We start from the raw sequence: 21,804 nt of genomic DNA, 5'->3' as shown, positions 1-21,804 counted from the left end.
GGTGCGGAGGGTGCCATGTCCGCGGGTGCGGCCTTGTGGCTTGCAGCAGCACTTGGTCGGACCTGCAGTCTACACGTCAGTGGCAGAAGGTGAGCAGTGTGGCCCGGGTGTGCATGGGCGGGCATGCTCTGATGGCCGGCGGGAGGGACTGGGATGCCTCTGCCTGGGTGTGCATAAGCGGGCGGGCAATGTTATCTTGTGCAAGTGTGTGTACTGTGCCAGTCATGTCTCTGGACTCTGTTTCAGATGACGGCTCTGTCTCAGATGTGGGACCTGGTGTGCTGCTATATGTACCGGCAAGTGGTTGGAGACACACCAGTGGCAGCAGGTGAGCTGTGTGGCCTGGATGCGCAGGGTCGCCTCTCTCTCTCTCTCTCTCTTCCCCTCTCTTCTACTCTCTCTCTCCCCCTCTCATCTTCTCTCTCTTCCCCTCTCTTCTACTCTCTCTCTCCTTCACTCTCCCACTGTCCTTTGATGTGCACAGGACACTCCTTCTCATCATGTTTTTTGTCTTGCAGTCTGTGACCTACGGAATGTTTTGAGGGGAGCCGCCACGTGTCTTCATTTGATTTCTGTGTTTTTTCAATAAAGTTTATTTGTTTGCTTCGATAGTGAATGTGTGATGGTCATTTCTGTGCCGACACATGCATGTCACCATTTGTGATTGTGCTACATCAGGCGGATTATTTGGTACATGTTTAGGTGTAGCTGATGTGGCATGTCTTTGCCTGTGAGGGCCCGCGGGAGTCCTGGGTGTGGTGGCGATGGGTGTTGTGGCCCGCTTAGGTGTCCTGTAGGTATAATCAGTTGCTCCATGGCATCTGTTGCCCTTCCGATGATGCCCTGGCTCGGCTCCCTATTGTGGTGCAGGCTGCCATCCGACTTTACACCAGGTCAGAGCAGGTGTAAATCTCCTGCTTCTAATGCGCCTTATCAAATGTTTTGTGTTCTTATCACCGATCTGTCTGGTCGTTGTGAATGTTGAGGTGTGGTGTTGTTGTGGGGTTTTGCAAGGGAAAGCCTACTCTGCATCTCATTAGCGATAGTTGTGGGGGTCCTCTGTGGCGATGTTTTTTGTGGCTGCTATTGCAGGTAAACTGGTGCTGTGGGCTGTTATCACCTGCTTGTGAATGGTGGGGTAAATTTATCACGACGTTGGCTGCGATAAAGTGCTGTTAATTCGGTGATAGCTCCTTGTGAATTTGACCCATAGTTTTCTAGTGATTTCAGATAAAATTTAACTAGACTCGCTAAGAAAGTTTAGGATGGAAAAAGGCTTTTCTCCAATATTTGATTGTTCATAGATTCACGTTTCAATGTTGCCTGTCTTCGAGCTGGAAATCCTTGACAGTTAATGTTAACTTAGCAGAATACCATCACAGCCGCAGACTAAATGTAGTTCATTGACCTCATAAAGTGACCAGTCAATTAGGTGAAACCAATTGGAGCTTCAACTCCCCAAAGCGGCTGACATGCTCAGATTTCCAACAACAGTCAAGCTGAGAGCCAAGGTATCCTCAGAGCTCAGCTCTTCTCTTCATACCTACATTTTTGCTGGTCAGCTGTTCGGTGGGGCCTGTCTCACCACCTTCTACGGAGGAAAACAGTTTTTTCTTACTGTATTGTATTTGGCTGGCTGAGCACTTGTAGCCCAGTTTAGATTCTGAGGTAATGGGTTTTTAGGAACCCGTTTGGTGCCAGGGGATAACACCCGAAGACCTCTGAGTTCTCCCTGTTCCGGACCACAGAAACACGGAGTCTTCTAGTCGCAGTCAGAGATCAAGTTTTATTGATAGCTACCAAGTAACAGGTGTCCTAGAAGCACGACAAGCACGGGTCATGTGTTCTCAGGAGACTGTTCGTTTTTACAGAACCAGCCTTCTCCTTATATACAGAAATAATAGCTGCAAGCAAGAATTCTTGAGTTTATGATATGGCTATACACATATTTCGACAATAATACAAAAGAGCGAAGTCATGTAGGCAAGCCCGTATTTTAGATGTCCAATTCGTGATAGATTACCTAGTCAGGCCCGGAACTCCCATCAGATATCGGTGAAGCCCCAATAAAAGAAGGCACCTCCTAGTCATAAAACTGGCCATAAACAGGGAGCGTGGACAGGTGTGTATGTGTGTAGAAAACATGGTCTGTAAGAGGTGAATGGTTTGTGGTATGTTGTGCATTGATGCTATCGTGTTTGGCCACTGGGCGAGGAGCTGCCCAAACAGGTTTGGCTGGAGGCAAGGGAGTCAGTTGGGACAGGTCAGGGGGGAGTCAGGGAAGGTGGACGTGTCCTTTTAGATCAAGCTCGACCTTTAATTGACTTATCATGAGGGCAAGACACAAGATGGATACCGTTTACAAAATGGAGTCTGAGGGGTCGGGACGGAAACTACGATTCAGGGGTGTTAGCATGTCTCGATCATGACGCAAATGCATAGGAATGATGTCCTAATCATTATCGGTTCGTCGACACCAAATTCGTCATGTTACGTTGATGTTTCGGGACACGGGTATCGGACCTAGATACCGGGACAACAGTAGGGTCCAGAATTTCAGAACCACAGACCCTCCTTTTGCCCTCATATAAGGCAATAATTCATGTTAATCCGAGTTTAAGTCTGTATGAAGGAATTCGTGGAGATGCTGCTGTAGCATCATTCTGTTGCTCAGTTCGTCCCTTGACACAGGCTTCCGTACACATGAGGTAGCACAAAGGCCACATAGTGCAGGAGCGCACTGTACACACAGACAGAACATAAACAGAAGTGCTAAGATCATCCCAATGAAGATCAGTGTTTTCCATCCCCAGGTAGCGATCAGTTCCCAGAACCACCCTAGTAAGGACCAGTCCCCTTTTTCTACGTGAAGGGAACCAGATATCTCGTGTAGCTTAGAGATGGCCTGGTACACTGTCGGTGCGTTATCAGGGATGAAAATGCAACAACTGGATTGGATCACTCTACACACACCACCACGATCGGCGAGTATGATATCTAGGGCAACTCGGTTCTGAAGGGTCATAAGTCGATCCGACTGAAGTTCGGTCGTCAAATTGCCAAGGGCTCCGGCCGTTGTAATCACGGCGGATTCAACTATCCTCGATAACTGGCGAATATTCCTGCTGTTCACCATAGGCCCCCAAAATGGCAGAAAACCCTTTGCGAAGTCAGCGAATTCCTGACCCGCGGTGTCGTCTTTACTCACGACACCTCTAGCTGTCCTTGTCCGATGGTAATCTGCTCTGGCCGTGTAGGTGGGAGGCAGCAGAAATGAGATAAAACATGTACCTGAGAAGTCAGGGGGCAACCAGGTGTAGGCTTGGTCATGGCAGACGAAATACGTGCCTTTGGCTGCTAATAGTATAGGGGAAGTTCGGGAAGCGAACACATATGTTTCCGTGCATATACTCTTTCCTAATTGTGCTTTGGGATCCCTGCCGATACCTTGTATACATAAGTGACCTCGGTTGGGTACTATCCAAACTGGGCGGGATTTCTTTGCTGTCTGGCTCTTACTCAGGTAAACCCCATATTTAGTTACGTTCCAACGAGTGTACGGAGTGAGTTCATCTTTGGGAATCGTAAGATAGGTGTCGAACTCTCTACTCATATTTCTTATCCCTGCTATTAGTGCCTTGTTACTGGAATCACTCTCAGTAGAACGGGTCGGGTATGGTTCTAGGGCGAATAGGAACATGGTCTGGAAAGCCCACAGAGAACCATAATAACTGAATGGCAGGATGAAGTATGGGATACCCTTATCCGTCGTGTGCGGCATGAGTCCGCATACCCAACAGTTCGATGTGTTCATTATGGACTGGTGTTGGTGTAGAAGTTGAATGAATGAGTTATTTACAAATTCGAGTCTTCTGGCAGACTCGTGTTCAGGTAGAGGGTGAAAGTAGTGTGGAGAGATAGTAGGAGGAGTTGGTGGCCGGGTGTCATTTGAAAAAGTAACTTGGAATACGAATAGAGTATAACCAGTCAAAAACATCGTTATGCTACACAACATTAAAATACATGTTATCAAAAACCTTCTTTTGGCCAGTACAGTGCATAATTGTCTTTCAAAGTTCGTGAGTCTGGTAGGTCTCTTTACCCTAGGAAACTCCATCCTCTAGTTGCTGCCCGCGGTGGTAGGTTGGTTCTGCCAGGGAGTGCGCTCTGTTCAGTCCGGGGTAACTCCCTTGGACCAACCAGAACCGTTGACCTAGACGTCCCTAGTTGCACTCCCCAGACTTCAACCGCGACCCTAGCAGCAGAACCGGATGGCGGTTCGAAAATCAAAAATGAGCAAGTTTCCTGAGAGTGAGAGAGCTGAAAAAATCAAAAATAGTTCTTGGGGGAAGGGAAATCACATTGGTTTGCTTTTTATTTGTCTCTTTGTCTTGACCTTAGATTATATTGTTGTTTCCCAGGTACGGTGTGGTCTTCAAACAATGTCTCAGGTTCGGTAGTGTCCAACTGCATAGACGGTGGCACAAGTCCTTGTAAAATATGATCACTCTCCTTTTCGGTACCAGTTTCTTTTAAACGTGCATCGCTGAAAGGGATAAAACGAGGTATGGATTCTGTCTCGGAGTCGGCAATTCCTTCGTTGACCCACCGGTCGTATGGAAGGAGCAGAGGGACCCGTTTACAATGGGTCCCGTGCACCCAGTTCTTTTTGCCTTCCACCCGAACAGCTGATCTCGTGGAAAGAAGTACCAGGTATGGTCCGGTCCACCTCGGCTGTCCGTTGTTTGTGCGCTGGAAATTCCGCACCAAGACCCATGTGCTGGGTGCGATGGAGTGACCTGGATCGTCAGAGGCTGGCGGAGAGGAACTGTGAACCTGTTGGTGTAAAACACGCAATTTAGTTGTCAATTCGCACAAATAGTCAAGCAGTACGGGGTGCTCTATTTCGCTGAGTTTCTTTGGCCTTGGCACGCCCCAGACGTTGGCTGGGCGGCCAAACACTATCTCATGGGGGCTAAGTCCTAATCTGGAATGGACTGTCATTCTGGTTGACAAGAGTGCTAGGGGCAAGGCGTCAGGCCATTTAAGACCTGTACAGGCTTGGATCTTGGCTAATTTGAGCTTTAAAGTGCCATTGTAGCACTCTACTAATCCAGCTGATTGGGGGTGATTCGCAGAGTGAAACTTTTGGTGTATGCCTAAACACTCACACACTCTCTTCATCACGCGTCCTACGAATTCACTTCCATTATCACTCCAGACGATTCTAGGCATGCCGAATCTCGGGAAGAACTCTTTGACAAGAGCTTTGGCAGTTGACAAGGCAGTATTGTCCTTAAGGGGGTATGCTTCCACCCACCTGGAGAAAGCGCAAACAACAACGAGCACATACTTCAGATTGTTGCATCTCTCCATGTGAATGAAATCGAGCTGCAAAACCTCGAACGGATACGTTGGAGGTGCAAAATGACCAGCTGGAGTTGGGGTTCCCCTACCGGGATTGTACTTCAAACACACCATACAGTTTCTGACCACATTCTCTGCATATTTCGGGATATTGCTATTTTGCCATACTGGGGCCAATACTTTACAGATTCCTTTCGAACTGATGTGCGCAAATCCATGAGCCATTGTTACTACTGCAAGTACATAGGCGTTAGGTAATAGCCATCGCTGGTGTTCTGACAATTCGACCCAACAACCATTCGTATCTAACCTACCCTTACTTTCTCTCCATTCATTCACCTCTTTCTCAGTTGCCTCGGCTTGTATAGATTTCACGCTTTCGATGGTATCCTCACACATTCCCACATCAGTAATCCATCTAGCGGGACCTACAACATACATCCGACTCATTGTGTTCCTTGCAGTCTCTTTCGCAACCTCGTCTGCAAATGCATTCCCGCGGCCAACATCATCCTGAATCTTTTTGTGTGCACTGCATTTTACAATGGCAACTTGTAGTGGCAACGTCAGTGACTCGAGGAGTTCATTAACTAACTGACCATGTTGTATCTTTGCACCATGTGACGTAAGAAACCCACGTTCACGCCACAATCTCCCAAAACTGTGAGCCACACCAAAGGCGTATTGGCTGTCAGTGTACACATTCACTCGCTTTCCTTTCGCTAACACACATGCTCTGGTAAGCGCAATTAGCTCTGCAGCTTGTGCAGAATTATGGGAAATGCGCGCGGTCTCTATAATGGTGTGTAATGTCGTTACGGCATATGCTGCAGTCGTATCACCATTCGGCAGCTTGAAACATGAACCATCAACCCATAAAGTATCGTTGCATTCAGGAAGGGGAGGGTCCTGTAAGTCTACTCTCCCTTTTGTCTCTTCTTCTGTCCTAAAACAGCAGTCATGGTTATCAATCTTGTCTGTTTCTGTCGGAATGGGTAATAATGTTGCGGGATTCAGTGTATCGCACCTCTTTATGTGGATGTGACTTGCTAGCATTGTAAGTTCGTAACTGGATAGTCGAGCGCTAGTAAGGTGTTGTGTCTTCGTCCTGTTTAGTAAAATGTCTACTGCATGCGGAACCATAACGATCAGAGTATTGTTCATGACTAATCCAGCGGATTGTCGAATGCAGACAGCTGCTGCGGCGGTAGCCCTCAGACAACTTGGTAGGGCTTTAGCCACAGGGTCTAGAGTTGCCGAAAAATACGCGCATGGGCGCTGTCTGTCCCCAAATTGTTGTGTTAAAACTGATAATGCACAACCTTCCTTCTCATGGACATATAATGTAAAAGGCTTACTGTAGTTGGGGTTTCCCAACACAGGAGCCGAACATAATGCACCACGCAACTCGTGGAAACTCGTCTGGCAATCTTCAGACCAAGGCATAGGATTTGGCGTGTCTTTACAGAGTAGTGCCAGCAAGGGTTTGGCTAGTAGTGAGAAATTCGGTATCCATTGTCTACAGTACGATGTAATGCCCAAGAAGGCTCGAACCTCTCTCTGTGTCCTTGGGGCACTCAGTTCTGCAATTGCCTGTATTCTTTCTGGTGTCAGTCTCCTTCCCTCCTTCGACAAGATGTGACCTAAGTAGGTTACTTCTTGTCGGCAATATTGTAGTTTGGAAAGAGAGACTTTGTGCTTCATGTTACATAAGTGATGCAATAATGATAACGTAGCTTTCTTGCAAATCTCTTCAGTGTCTGCAGCGATCAGCAGATCGTCTACGTACTGAATCAGAGTTGAACCATTCGGTAGAACAATCGTGTCTAGTTGTGTTTTCAGGGCCTGACTGAATATTGATGGGCTTTCGCAGTAGCCTTGAGGAGCGCACTTGAAGCGGAAGCTTCGTCCTCCTAAATTGAATCCGAAAATATCTCTACTCTCCTCGGCAATCGGGATGCTGAAGAAAGCGTTCTTCAGGTCGATCACCGAGAACCAATTTGCTGAAGCTGGAACCATCGTCAATAAAGCAGTAATGTCGGGGACAACTGGAAACTGTGGGATAACTATCTTGTTTACTTCTCTGAGGTCGATCACGAACATGTACACAGGCGGTTGTAAAGGATCAGTACGCTTTAAGACGGGCAGAACTGGACTGTTACAAACATTTCCTGTTGTTTCTTCGATGACGTCTTTATCAATCAGGTCATAAACAATCGTCAATAATGCATTTTCGCATTCGCTAGATATTTTGTATTGGGGAATACGTGGCAACCTAACGTTGGCTTTCAGTGTTATGACATACGGTGCTATCTCCAAACGACCTACATCATTGGAGCCATTAGCCCAAAGTATATCAGGAAGTGATGACAATTCAGTCGGAATATTGTCCTTTGACAAATACATTGGAGAAATGACTTTCTTACCTAAAGTAAGTTGTACTCCCAAGGGGGAACAGTACAAAGTCGCATATAACCTTTTTAGCAAATCCAAACCTAACAAGTTTTCACCGCAACCTGTTGTAAGAATGAGGGGTGCTTCTAATTCGCACGGGCCAATAGAAAGGGATATAGGACTGGAGATCGGGTTTCTAACAGGGGCGCCAGAGAAACCTACTGAAACATTCATTTCGCCAGACAAAGGTGCGCCAGGAAGTTTCGAGTGCATGATAGAACTTTTTGTAGCACCAGTATCCAGCAGAAATGGCTCTGACACTCCTGAGGTAATTACCTTGACATAAGGTCCATTCTGATCTACTGGAACTGAAATAACTCCCTCTCTTTGTCCATGGCTGTCCTAGCAATCGTTACCCTCATTTTCGTGTTCGGTGTAATAGTCGTCAGCATAGTACTGAGCTGACCTAGACGACGCATTATTCTGTTGGTCAAAGCTGTTCATCGAATTCTGAGGCGGAAAAGAAGTTGTATTCTGGGTGAAATTTCCACGGCCCCTACCTCTAGGGGCATGTTGAACACCTCTTCCCCTTACACCTGAAGCACCGCTTGAACGTCGCGCAAGAGCCGGACAATTACCTTTAAAGTGACCCTCTTCCTTGCAATACGCACATTGATTCGGGCCATAAGCAATACGCTGATGGGAAAACTCATTCCCTTGCGCGTTTCTCGAATACTGCTGTTGTTGTTGATAATTGGGCTGACTAGTCGTACGAGGCGGATAGGCTTGCTGGAGAAGAACTTTAGTTTTTAAATCTTTTGTCTTTTTGTCGACTTTATCTAGCTCGTCTTTGCGCCTATTTTCGTAGTACTGGGCTGTAGCTAAAATTTGCGCTGACGTAGAGACAGCCCAAGCACTCTCTGAATCTTTCAGTTTATTACACAGTTCAGGGATTAAATTATGTACGAATTTGTCTACAAACAATCTTTGACCACCCTCGGTAGCCATATCCTGACCACTATGATCGGTGAAAGTTTCCTCAAATCTTGTGAAAAAGTCAGACACATTCTCATCTTTCTTCTGCTTGCACGCAGATAGCTTGTCCCAATTTACGCGTACTTCAGGCATTATCGTCTTCATGTACGCGATAATTCTACCGGGAAGTTCAGCTATTAACGGCTCAGGTTTAGAACCACCTATTTGTCTAGCATTTATAGCGGCAATGTTCGCCCATGAGTCACCTAGTTCTTGGTCATGGTTCGTATGACGTATTTTGCTCCATAGAGGATGTGGAACAACGTTCCCAAACAACATGTCGATATCCGCTAAATTCATTATACATGAGCTCGCAGTTTGTGATAACTCCTTATAATACCCAGTCGGGTTTTTACGAGTATCAGGCAGTGTCTGCTTGAGTGCTAAGACATCGGATCTTTTCCAGGGGACATGTACCCATACACGCTGGAAATGGGGCAGAATTGGTGGATTCGCATTCGCATCACCTTCCCTCCAAACCGGAGGAACCTCTCTCATGGGGTACTGTCTCGCTCTTTTCCCGTCTGGTGCATCGTCTTCGTGACATGATCTAGAGACGTTTCCCTTACTCCTATAAGAGAGCAATAACTCTATCGCTTTCTCAACATCTGCACCTATAATCATACCTTCATAGAACTTAAAGCGTGTACGCCATAGTTCGTTCATTGTGTATTTGGGATCATTTGTCTTCACATCTTCGGCCAGATATACACACATTTCTTCGAATACGTATCTCTGAGTGGGTGCATTCCATTGACGGAAAACTTCCATAACAGACTGAACATCATATCTAACAGTATCCGTAATCCATTTACGGGCTAGTTCATTCAGCACTTTTCTTTCCTCGTAATCAGGCAGTTGACTACGGGACTGTCTATGTTCTGTTTTAGGGGTCGTTTTAGGCGACCCGAAGAAAGGTGAAAGCAGACCAGTGACGGTACCTGTCACCCTTTGTCTAATAGAAGGAGAACCTTGCGGAGGAGCAAGTGCATCGGAAAAAACAGGCTGAGGCAAAGAAGAAGTAGAGGCAAAAGCAGATGAAGTTGAAGTAGTAGCAGACGTAGTATCATAATAGCTGGAGCTGTAGGCAAAGTCGTAGAAGTAGATGGAGTAGGTAGCGAAGATGGCGGCCCTTGAGAAGGCTGCGCCGGAGAAGTAGAAACCAGCTGAAGAGGAGCTGGCGTTCGTGCAAGAGCTGGGTTACGTGCGCCGGGGTATAGTAAAATGCTTTGGTGTTGTAGTAGCGTCTAACGCATACGGTGGAGGTGAGCTTAATAAGTGGGACATTAATGGATCTTTCTCGGATCTCTCCTCTTGACCTTGTCCCTTATTTGGTAACATCGGGTAGCATTTATCTACTGCTAGTTTCTTGCTCCTAAGTATTTGTTCGTTTTCCTGCTCTTCCTCGTTATCCCTGTATGCAACGGCAGCTTGCACCATTGACATACCTCTTTTATTCCTTTTTGCTAATTTTATTTCTTTCTGTTTGGCTTCTTTGCGCCATAAGCGGAAAGAGTCAAACATCGCCGGCCGGGCTTTTCTCTTGAATAATTTGACCTCTAGGTTATCTAATATTTCTGAGTCGAAACTACCATATTGGGGCCATTTTAAAACACCATCCTTGCGGGTGTATTTTATCCACACTTCATTATATGTGATAGGACCTATGCCGTGCTTTACATAGAGCTCATATGTTGGAGTTCCAATCGGAGGAACCGGACAGGAATCCTCTAATCGGGAGTCCTTACTATAACCAAGACAAAACAAGTTTCCAAGTCTGCTAAAACCAGGCATCTTTGCTCACTAGTCTAGCTTCAAACTTCAAAGGATTATCTGTTACGATATTTCTCGTGAATACACAAGTCCTTCGGCTTTGGGGCTTGCAAGTACCAAATCAAAGCGTATCTCAAGGATACCAAAAACTAAGGACAAACTAAGGACTGGGAGACGCTCCACTTATACTTAACTCAAGTATTTGAAGATCGGAGACGTCGCTAGAAGACTCGTCTATCGTTTCGCTCTACCAAGGATCACTGGGTCCAAAACAAGGCGATAGTCAGGGCAGCAGTCCTTCGTAGCCGTCGGGACGCGGGGAACCTCGCAGCAAAGACCTTCGGAACCACGTCGACATACAGGGGTCGCTGAAGTGGCTGGCCGTCCTCTGGAATTTTCACACGAAGCTCCTCACGAACATCTGGCTTGGACCGTCGCCGCTTGATACCGCCCCGAGTTGGGCGCCAACTGAGGTAACGGGTTTTTAGGAACCCGTTTGGTGCCAGGGGATAACACCCGAAGACCTCTGAGTTCTCCCTGTTCCGGACCACAGAAACACGGAGTCTTCTAGTCGCAGTCAGAGATCAAGTTTTATTGATAGCTACCAAGTAACAGGTGTCCTAGAAGCACGACAAGCACGGGTCATGTGTTCTCAGGAGACTGTTTGTTTTTACAGAACCAGCCTTCTCCTTATATACAGAAATAATAGCTGCAAGCAAGAATTCTTGAGTTTATGATATGGCTATACACATATTTCTACAATAATACAAAAGAGCGAAGTCATGTAGGCAAGCCCGTATTTTAGATGTCCAATTCGTGATAGATTACCTAGTCAGGCCCGGAACTCCCATCAGATATCGGTGAAGCCCCAATAAAAGAAGGCACCTCCTAGTCATAAAACTGGCCATAAACAGGGAGCGTGGACAGGTGTGTATGTGTGTAGAAAACATGGTCTGTAAGAGGTGAATGGTTTGTGGTATGTTGTGCATTGATGCTATCGTGTTTGGCCACTGGGCGAGGAGCTGCCCAAACAGGTTTGGCTGGAGGCAAGGGAGTCAGTTGGGACAGGTCAGGGGGGAGTCAGGGAAGGTGGACGTGTCCTTTTAGATCAAGCTCGACCTTTAATTGACTTATCATGAGGGCAAGACACAAGATGGATACCGTTTACAAAATGGAGTCTGAGGGGTCGGGACGGAAACTACGATTCCGGGGTGTTAGCATGTCTCGATCATGACGCAAATGCATAGGAATGATGTCCTAATCATTATCGGTTCGTCGACACCAAATTCGTCATGGTACGTTGATGTTTCGGGACACGGGTATTGGACCTAGATACCGGGACAACAGTAGGGTCCAGAATTTCAGAACCACAATTCCTGACAGGCTAGAGCCTCATTTCAACCTTGACAATTCTGTGGAGCCAGGAAGATCTATCATGATGATCCTCACAAAAATGCCTACTGTGCCTTCACCTTTATGGCCATGTGGTAAGAAGATGTAAACTGTGCCAACATTTCAGGTATACAGCTCTTAATGACAGAGAAACAACGACCTTCGGTATGCTGAGTGAGTTGTCATCTGGAGGGTAGTCAAGAAAAAGTGTTCCTCTTGCCATAGTCAAAAACGAAAATTGGAGCTGATCAGTGCCTCATCCTCTGAGACTGTCTTGACTCCTGTAAGTCTGTCCCTAAGGCACAGGCTCCTTGATACATATAGAAGGCCTTTAGAAAAAGCCAGGAAATGAAAGACTTTAGATGTTTGACTTGCATCTCCTCAGCCTTCCACTTCAAAGATGCCACCCCAAATATCGAAGAATGAATCAATTAAATCCTCGTTGATGACTTCAGCAAGTCTTTGTCCTTGAAAAAGCACTCTAAGACCACTGACAACTTGTTGATGGCTACATGGTCTGTGCCTGTAACTAATCATGCCAAAAATACCTTCACCATCGAAGGCCAGAACTTCATCAGCAGTAACCCCGATGATAACTTATCAATGAGCCCTACTTTGTTGGCAGTAACAACTGCATCCTCTGTGCCAGAGGTCAAATCATTGAATGCTTCAACAATGGCAACACCTTCCAGGGCTCCCGTCAACAGGTCCTTTGTTGATGGTATCCATGTCGAGGGTACCTTTATTAATAACTACACGATTCAAACTTGCTTTATTTTTCACTATTTTGTTTGAGCTAAACAATTATCACCAGGTTATACCACTCCCTATTAAATACGTACATGTTTTTATATTATTTATTTGTAGAAAGAGCATACGTTCTATCAGAGATATGTATCAACTGCATCCATTCACATTCATTTGCATTTAATATAATAGAAATTGCATATCAACAAATAAAGAAAATTCATAGCTTTATATGGGAAAAAATCAGCCGCATGCTTAGATATCTCTAGAAAACCCCCAATATCAACTATGTTCTAATTGAATAGAAGTGGGGTGGGTTATTGCCTTTACCTTTGACTTCAATAAAAATAATGACAATAATTAATCTGGCATGATTTTGCACATATATTTTTTTACAAAAGTATTTATTAATGATATTACATTTAATTAGGTGTGCCTTAGGACTGCTTTGCCTACATTTACATTGTGTCAAACTATTGGTCCTCTAATTTTTAGGTTTTAGCTACAGACAGCTTTAGCTCTCTGTTGGCTGGTATTCTTTCCAATACATAAGATATAATCTGAGAGGGCTTTGGGTCAGCACCTTGCTCATGACTGGATGACTTTGTTGTCTATTTCATGACTTTGTTCTCTATTTGACGGTGTTTCTCCCTATTTTTGTGTTTGTCATGACCAGGAACATTTCGGTCTCAGTGCTCTGACTGTATGAATTGTATATTTTTACTGCTGATTTCATGCCTTTTAGTTCTTTTATCTCCCTCTCTTCCCCTATCATGCCTGTTGCCCCAACTTTTCCTGTCCTCTGCTGCTTTATTAATTACAAAGATAAATTCCCTTCACCCAGCCCCCAGCCAACACGCTCTATGAAATTGGCTGTTGCATGTACAAGTGGCCATTTTGTAATGGTTTTCAAAACATTCCAAGATAGCTGCCTTGCATTTGCAAACACGTGCTTGGTGACCTTCGTGAAATAGTGCTAAAAGCTTTTCAAAGTAGTCCACTGCAGCTTTATTAGAGAGCCTCTCATATGCTTTTATTAAGCTTTAGGAAAACACATTACAGACCACCGCCATGTGTAGGCATGCACAGCTTCCATCACATTTGTAATGTCTTTCGTTATGCTTCAATATTTAGGTAGTAACAAAGCTGTGATTATGAACACAGCTGTTGCTTGGTTTAAACAGTGCAATTTTATACAATACACCGCGCGATCTCAATGCATACATCAGTACTGTCTTTGGGAGCTGCATATCCCCTGCTCAGCTTGGCACCTATGGGCTCAGCGCAGCCCTCCTTCCAAGTGTTTTCCTCCCTTCCCTTCCCTCCCCCATTCCAGACCAGAAACAAAATCTCTCAGCTGCAGCCATACATACCCCAGCGAAAAGAGCGTGCAACTACTACTGGCAGCGCTCGCACCCCAGACTGCACCCCGCTCCCTTTAGCTGAAGCACAGGGCCGGACTGGCCGTAGCAGGCACCGGGCATTTCCCCGGTGGGCCGACAGGGTGGGGCCTGTTTTGGGCCCCTGGGGGGCCGTTTTTGTTACAGGTGGCCAGCAATATCGGCCCCCTGTAACAAAATCGGCCGAAACTGGCCCCAGCAAACAGCTCGGCTGCACCTCCCCACCCCCCACAGGGGGGACGGCCGAGCAGTTTGCCAAGTCCGGTTGCGGTTCTCAGTCCGATCCTGCTGAAGCACACAGCCTGTCAATGGGCTTCTCCTGTTGGGGCCGACAGAGAGGAACCCCACATCAGTAGCTGCAGTAGGAGCCCAGCCTCCTACGATGATGATCCTCCCATCACCAGACAGGACACTGCCACAGCAGCACAGATCATGACAAGTGAGCAGTTTTGGCAGCCAGCAACCCTTTGTGAGCACTACCTGCAGGCTGCGCCTTCAGAAAGCACCTTGGCCCAGATTTAAAAAGCAGTCATGGAACACAGTGCAGCTGCCATAAATGCTGTGCTGCATTGCGTGACAGGGAGGGAGAAGGTGGGCACCATATCTACAGAGATATGCCTTTCTCCTCCACTTTCCCTAGCACCGGCGATGAATTCAGCTGCCGTGCTCTAGGAATACACCTTAACACCATAGTGCTAGGGTGCATTCCTGAGTCTACCATAGGTTTTATACTGGAAGGTTACCCCTCCAGTGCAAAATATTATATGTAGACACACTTTAAAACGTTTCCTACATTGTATGTGTGCTGCACAGCGCAGAACACGTGCAAAGTTGGAAAAGGAAGGAGAAATAAAAACATTTCTCCTCTTAAATGACGTTAACTATTGGCTTTAAACCCTTTCTACTATTGTTTGCAAATGGGGTTTTGCGTCAAAAGGTATGGGTGGTAGCATGGGAATGCCCATGTACCACTCATGCAACGCCCCCTTGGTGCTAATTAACTCAACGTAGTGCATCGCACTGCTTTGTGTTACTTTCAGAATACTTTTCAGTGCAATACAAGTTTTGCACCGGACATTAAATTAGGGAAAAACATTTTGTGCTGGTTAGCGCCACTTTTGTGATGCTAACTCAGAGCAAAATGTTAGTAAATCTACCCATGTTTTGGTGTGCCGAAGCTAAAGTAGCACGTTTAATTATTATACTTACCTTTTTGTATGGTCACTGTCTTTGCCCCCTGCAGTAGCTGTTGCATAACTTGCCAGAGTTTTTAGTAGGAGGAAAAAGGCTGCGTTTTGTTCTGGAGTCATGGTTACCTGGTGTGTGGGCGCGATAGGGATGTTACTCTTGCAGAACAGGTGTTGTGCAAACACATTCCTAGAATAGATACAGAAACATATCAAGACGATATGTTCAATCAATCAATCATACCATTTGTATAGCGCACTACTCACCCGGGAGGGTCTCAAGGCGCTTGGGGGAAGGGGTATGCTACCGTACCTTTTGAAACTATAAGCACACTAGCTTGAATGCGATTTCCTGCAGATCAATCAGAAAACTGATCAATTACTACAGAGGTCTTTGTAAAAATGTCCAGAATAAAAAAACTCAAGAGGTTAGCCAGTGGCAAGGCGATGACAGCTACCAGATTTCTCAGCGATTGTGCACACTACTGCTGTCAGGGCCCCACGATCTCATGCTACCACATGAACATTTGTCACTTGCCACGCAAACGACCTCCAGTCGGTCCCCTAATGCAAACTTACAAATCTACTGTACAAACTGTATGTTCTCAAATTCTCCAATAGTAACTGTGTCAGCAGAATCTGTTATTTTATTACATCAATGTTTGCTACTTTAAAATATATATTTTAAGAAATGACAGCTGCCAGAGGCTGTATTGAGGGAATCTCGAACTTTCATAATTACAGTTTTAAGCTTCTCTTTTCGAAGTTGGACAATAGTTTTGCATTTCTTTAACTTTAACTTCTCAGGGGTCCTGTGCTCTCTCGTGCCTATTAAAGGAACATTTCAGGTGCAGATTGTAGGCCACTTTCACATGCATTTTTAGGTCTAGCCACAGACCACTTTAACATAACTATTATTTCAAATAGAAAACTTATACTACAAGTGAGCTTTGAGTCAACCTCTTACATTTGCATGCATCAGAATTAGAGCTTTATGGTAATTTTTTCCGAACATTTCCATTTGCATTTATCCATATTTGTTTTTTTGTCATCTTATCGGTATTTACCTATATTTATTTTATGTTTTGTGAATAAACGAATGTAGAAAATCATATATTTCCACATTTATTTAACTGATGAACGTACTCTCATACTTTGATGCCTGATCATGTTTTAGCAAATGAAGCAGCCAAATATAACAAAGCAATACACCCACAGGTAAATATTAGCACTATACTACACATATATGTCAATATGTACCATTATTTTAGAAAATCTCATCCTGGTTTTTTAACTCCCTATGGTGCCTGTCTGCAGAGCTGTTACCTGGAATTAATGAATGGCCACATGGAGATTTACTCTAAAGAAGCCACATTTTGAGTATTTTTCCACCTTTAAAAATAGATGCAGACAGGAAACACATTATTTTCTGTCTGTATTTATCTGTAAAAATGGAGAGCTGGAAGCCTTAGCTATGATGCGCTAATGACCATTTTAGCATCAGTTTATGTCAATGCAAAACATTTTTTAAAAACCACTAGCTCAACCTTTCAGAGTCAAAACCGATTGGCTTTGTCAATGATCAGTTAAGAGAGATGAGCAGCAAGTCTCTGAGCAGCTTGGCTGAAATGTCTTCATTAACAGAAGCCTCTACCTCTCTAGGCTCCTTGTAGTAGTAATTCCCACTCCGCAGCATTGCAGCTTCTGCGTACTCATGCACACTCTACGTGTGTAAAGATAACTGCAATGCCATTCATTTTGAGAACATGTTGGATGCCCTTCATTTAAGGTGATATGAAAGAGCAATCTGGTGAATTTTGAAAATGTGTGTTTCCCTTATGTATGGATTTACGTTGAATCCAGATGTTACGAGTTTCAAGAAATAGTCAGTGAATTTCAACACACACACAGCATAGCAGAAAGAAATACCATTGCAAAATTCTGGAAAAAGAGAAGACTTTCGCAACTATGGCTTAACTCAGTGAGGATAAACAACAGTGCAGGTCTCAGGAACATCATGCCAGCCACCTCAAGAGATCTACATGTGCCCAACATACAATACATGATCTCTCACGTGTCCCCTACTGTATATTCAGGGCCACTGGAACACTATGGTAGTGAATGACCAAATTATACCACAGGGTCGACTAAATTATGAGGCAAGAAAAACAGGTCAAGTAGCGAAAAGCGCCACATTCTTTTGCAGTGTTATTTTACTTTTGTGTTATTGTAACACACATTGGTATAGTGTGCCTACCGGGTGCGAGTCGCCCCCTCCCCATAAAAGACATGAAGCAGGTTGTTGTCGTTCACCGCGTAGTCTTTATTAAAACTTCAAGCAGTGTCATTAATCCTTTATTCATCTTGATTAAGGTTTAAGGTAAATCTTTAAAAATACTTGCTGATCAACACAACAGCATTAAATAGTCTCAAAGTTATAGATTGCCATTATATTTACGCCCGCTCTCCAAGGGGCCTTTTTGCTTGTCCTTCGGGCTGTGCCAGCAGGCCACAACCAAGATAGCCTGCTCTCCTTAAGTTGACCGCCCTCCGGTCAACAGAGCCGCAGGTAAATAATTTGCCACTACTTGTGACAAACATACCGGGGTATACCCCCTCTAATGTTTATAAACCGACACCCCATCATCACGGGTAGGGCAGGAGTGGTCAGGACCACCAGCAGGTCAGTCCCCCCTCTCCCGCCAGCCCAGAGCCCCACAATGACTGCTTGCCCTTTCCATGGGCAGCCAGTCCATACCAAAGGGGAAGTCCACACCCTTTTCTTGCCTGGGACCCCGCCATTCTCTTCCTTGTTGCAGGGATGGGTGGGTGGGTAATTCTTTGCTTGTCTGCTGCCGCCGGAGCTGTTAAGAGAGGACAAAGAGGGTTAGTTCAGCCTCCCCCGAGGCTTTTGTACCCTCGGGGGAGGGAAGGTCGGCCCTGCCTTCCTGATGACGTTAGGCTCGCGTGGTAGGCTCACATGGTCATGCCTATCCTCCTATCCTGCTGGCTCTTCCCTGTCCTTGTTTCCGCCTTGCAGACGTCCCTGCTGGCTCCGCCCCCGGAGGCCACTAAGGGCGCCACGCCTCTAGGATCGGGTGGCGCCGTTCATAGTGTGCCTACCGGGTGCGAGTCGCCCCCTCCCCATAAAAGACATGAAGCAGGTTGTTGTCGTTCACCACGTAGTCTTTATTAAAACTTCAAGCAGTGTCATTAATCCTTTATTCATCTTGATTAAGGTTTAAGGTAAATCTTTAATAATACTTGCTTATCAACACAACAGCATTAAATAGTCTCAAAGTTATAGATTGCCATTATATTTACGCCCCGCTCTCCAAGGGGCCTTTTTGCTTGTCCTTCGGGCTGTGCCAGCAGGCCACAACCAAGATAGCCTGCTCTCCTTAAGTTGACCGCCCTCCGGTCAACAGAGCCGCAGGTAAATAATCTGCCACTACTTGTGACAAACATACCGGGATATACCCCCTCCAATGTTTATAAACCGACACCCCGTCATCACGGGTAGGGCAGGAGTGGTCAGGACCACCAGCAGGTCAGTCACCCCTCTTCCGCCAGCCCAGAGCCCCACAATGACTGCTTGCCCTTTCCATGGGCAGCCAGTCCATACCAAAGGGGAAGTCCACACCCTTTTCTTGCCTGGAACCCCGCCACAGGGCGAGTAGCTTACTGGCGCGCTCGCCCTTCCCCCCGACCTAACAGCCTTCGCTGCTGGGTGCCACCTCCGCACCACTCCCTGTTCATGTATGAATTCACAGCTGATGGCACACAGGGCCTCCCATCGGTAACACCCCATCCCTCATGATGCCTATGTTGAGGCCTGAATTATTTACAACAAGGGGTGGTGATGGACAGAGTCTCTGAATTAAGCAGAGTACTCTCACCCAGTCAAGAGATCAGGGCTAGATCCAACACCGTTTTTTAGCTCATTGCACCATCCCAGTTTCAGAACCTGGCTGTATGCAAATTAGTCTGTCCCTCGCCCAGTGCATCATGGGAACAGGGCAGACCAGACTACAAAAGCCAATTCTTACACTGGGAATTAAATGGATGGATTAAACCCAGATCAGTTGACTGGGGGTGAGTGTTTGATTTGTTCAAACACTCCGTCCATCATCCCCTTTTGTATCGCTTTGTTCGCCCTAAGTGTGGCAGGGTATGCTCAGACGTGAGTCCCTTGTTCACTTGGCCACTGGATTCAAGATAGCCTGGCTGATGAGGATTATGAATCCGAAACCGGTCCCAGGATGCTTGTTTCCGGTCCAAGAAAGACATGGCTTGGCAGTTCGGGCTGGACTGTTCCCATAAGGCACAGGGTCAGACTGATTTGCATATAACCATGTCTGAACTGGGGTGGCTGAGTGAACTAAATAATGGTGATGGATTAAACCCAGATCAGTTGACTGGGGGTGAGTGTTTGATTTGTTCAAACGCTCCGTCCATCATCCCCTTTTGTATTGCTTTGTTCGCCCTAAGTGTGGCAGGGTATGCTCAGACGTGAGTACCTTGTTCACTTGGCCACTGGATTCAAGATAGCCTGGCTGATGAGGATTATGAATCCGAAACCGGTCCCAGGATGCTTGTTTCCGGTCCAAGAAAGACATGGCTTGTCAGTTCGGGCTGGACTGTTCCCATAAGGCACAGGGTCAGACTGATTTGCATATAACCATGTCTGAACTGGGGTGGCTGAGTGAACTAAATAATGGTGATGGATTAAACCCAGATCAGTTGACTGGGGGTGAGTGTTTGATTTGTTCAAACGCTCCGTCCATCATCCCCTTTTGTATCGCTTTGTTCGCCCTAAGTGTGGCAGGGTATGCTCAGACGTGAGTCCCTTGTTCACTTGGCCACTGGATTCAAGATAGCCTGGCTGATGAGGATTATGAATCCGAAACCGGTCCCAGGATGCTTGTTTCCGGTCCAAGAAAGACATGGCTTGGCAGTTCGGGCTGGACTGTTCCCATAAGGCACAGGGTCAGACTGATTTGCATATAACCATGTCTGAACTGGGGTGGCTGAGTGAACTAAATAATGGTGATGGATTAAACCCAGATCAGTTGACTGGGGGTGAGTGTTTGATTTGTTCAAACGCTCCGTCCATCATCCCCTTTTGTATCGCTTTGTTCGCCCTAAGTGTGGCAGGGTATGCTCAGACGTGAGTCCCTTGTTCACTTGGCCCCTGGATTCAAGATAGCCTGGCTGATGAGGATTATGAATCCGAAACCGGTCCCAGGATGCTTGTTTCCGGTCCAAGAAAGACATGGCTTGTCAGTTCGGGCTGGACTGTTCCCATAAGGCACAGGGTCAGACTGATTTGCATATAACCATGTCTGAACTGGGGTGGCTGAGTGAACTAAATAATGGTGATGGATTAAACCCAGATCAGTTGACTGGGGGTGAGTGTTTGATTTGTTCAAACGCTCCGTCCATCATCCCCTTTTGTATCGCTTTGTTCGCCCTAAGTGTGGCAGGGTATGCTCAGACGTGAGTCCCTTGTTCACTTGCCACTGGATTCAAGATAGCCTGGCTGATGAGGATTATGAATCCGAAACCGGTCCCAGGATGCTTGTTTCCGGTCCAAGAAAGACATGGCTTGGCAGTTCGGGCTGGACTGTTCCCATAAGGCACAGGGTCAGACTGATTTGCATATAACCATGTCTGAACTGGGGTGGCTGAGTGAACTAAATAATGGTGATGGATTAAACCCAGATCAGTTGACTGGGGGTGAGTGTTTGATTTGTTCAAACGCTCCGTCCATCATCCCCTTTTGTATCGCTTTGTTCGCCCTAAGTGTGGCAGGGTATGCTCAGACGTGAGTCCCTTGTTCACTTGGCCACTGGATTCAAGATAGCCTGGTTGATGAGGATTATGAATCCGAAACCGGTCCCAGGATGCTTGTTTCCGGTCCAAGAAAGACATGGCTTGGCAGTTCGGGCTGGACTGTTCCCATAAGGCACAGGGTCAGACTGATTTGCATATAACCATGTCTGAACTGGGGTGGCTGAGTGAACTAAATAATGGTGATGGATTAAACCCAGATCAGTTGACTGGGGGTGAGTGTTTGATTTGTTCAAACGCTCCGTCCATCATCCCCTTTTGTATCGCTTTGTTCGCCCTAAGTGTGGCAGGGTATGCTCAGACGTGAGTCCCTTGTTCACTTGGCCACTGGATTCAAGATAGCCTGGCTGATGAGGATTATGAATCCGAAACCGGTCCCAGGATGCTTGTTTCCGGTCCAAGAAAGACATGGCTTGGCAGTTCGGGCTGGACTGTTCCCATAAGGCACAGGGTCAGACTGATTTGCATATAACCATGTCTGAACTGGGGTGGCTGAGTGAACTAAATAATGGTGATGGATTAAACCCAGATCAGTTGACTGGGGGTGAGTGTTTGATTTGTTCAAACGCTCCGTCCATCATCCCCTTTTGTATCGCTTTGTTCGCCCTAAGTGTGGCAGGGTATGCTCAGACGTGAGTCCCTTGTTCACTTGGCCA

Source organism: Lissotriton helveticus, chromosome 1_1 (genome assembly GCF_964261635.1).
Source record: "Lissotriton helveticus chromosome 1_1, aLisHel1.1, whole genome shotgun sequence".
Classification (NCBI taxonomy): Eukaryota; Metazoa; Chordata; class Amphibia; order Caudata; family Salamandridae; genus Lissotriton; species Lissotriton helveticus.
The sequence above is the reverse complement of the archived record's forward strand: the minus strand, read 5'-3'. Positions refer to the sequence as shown.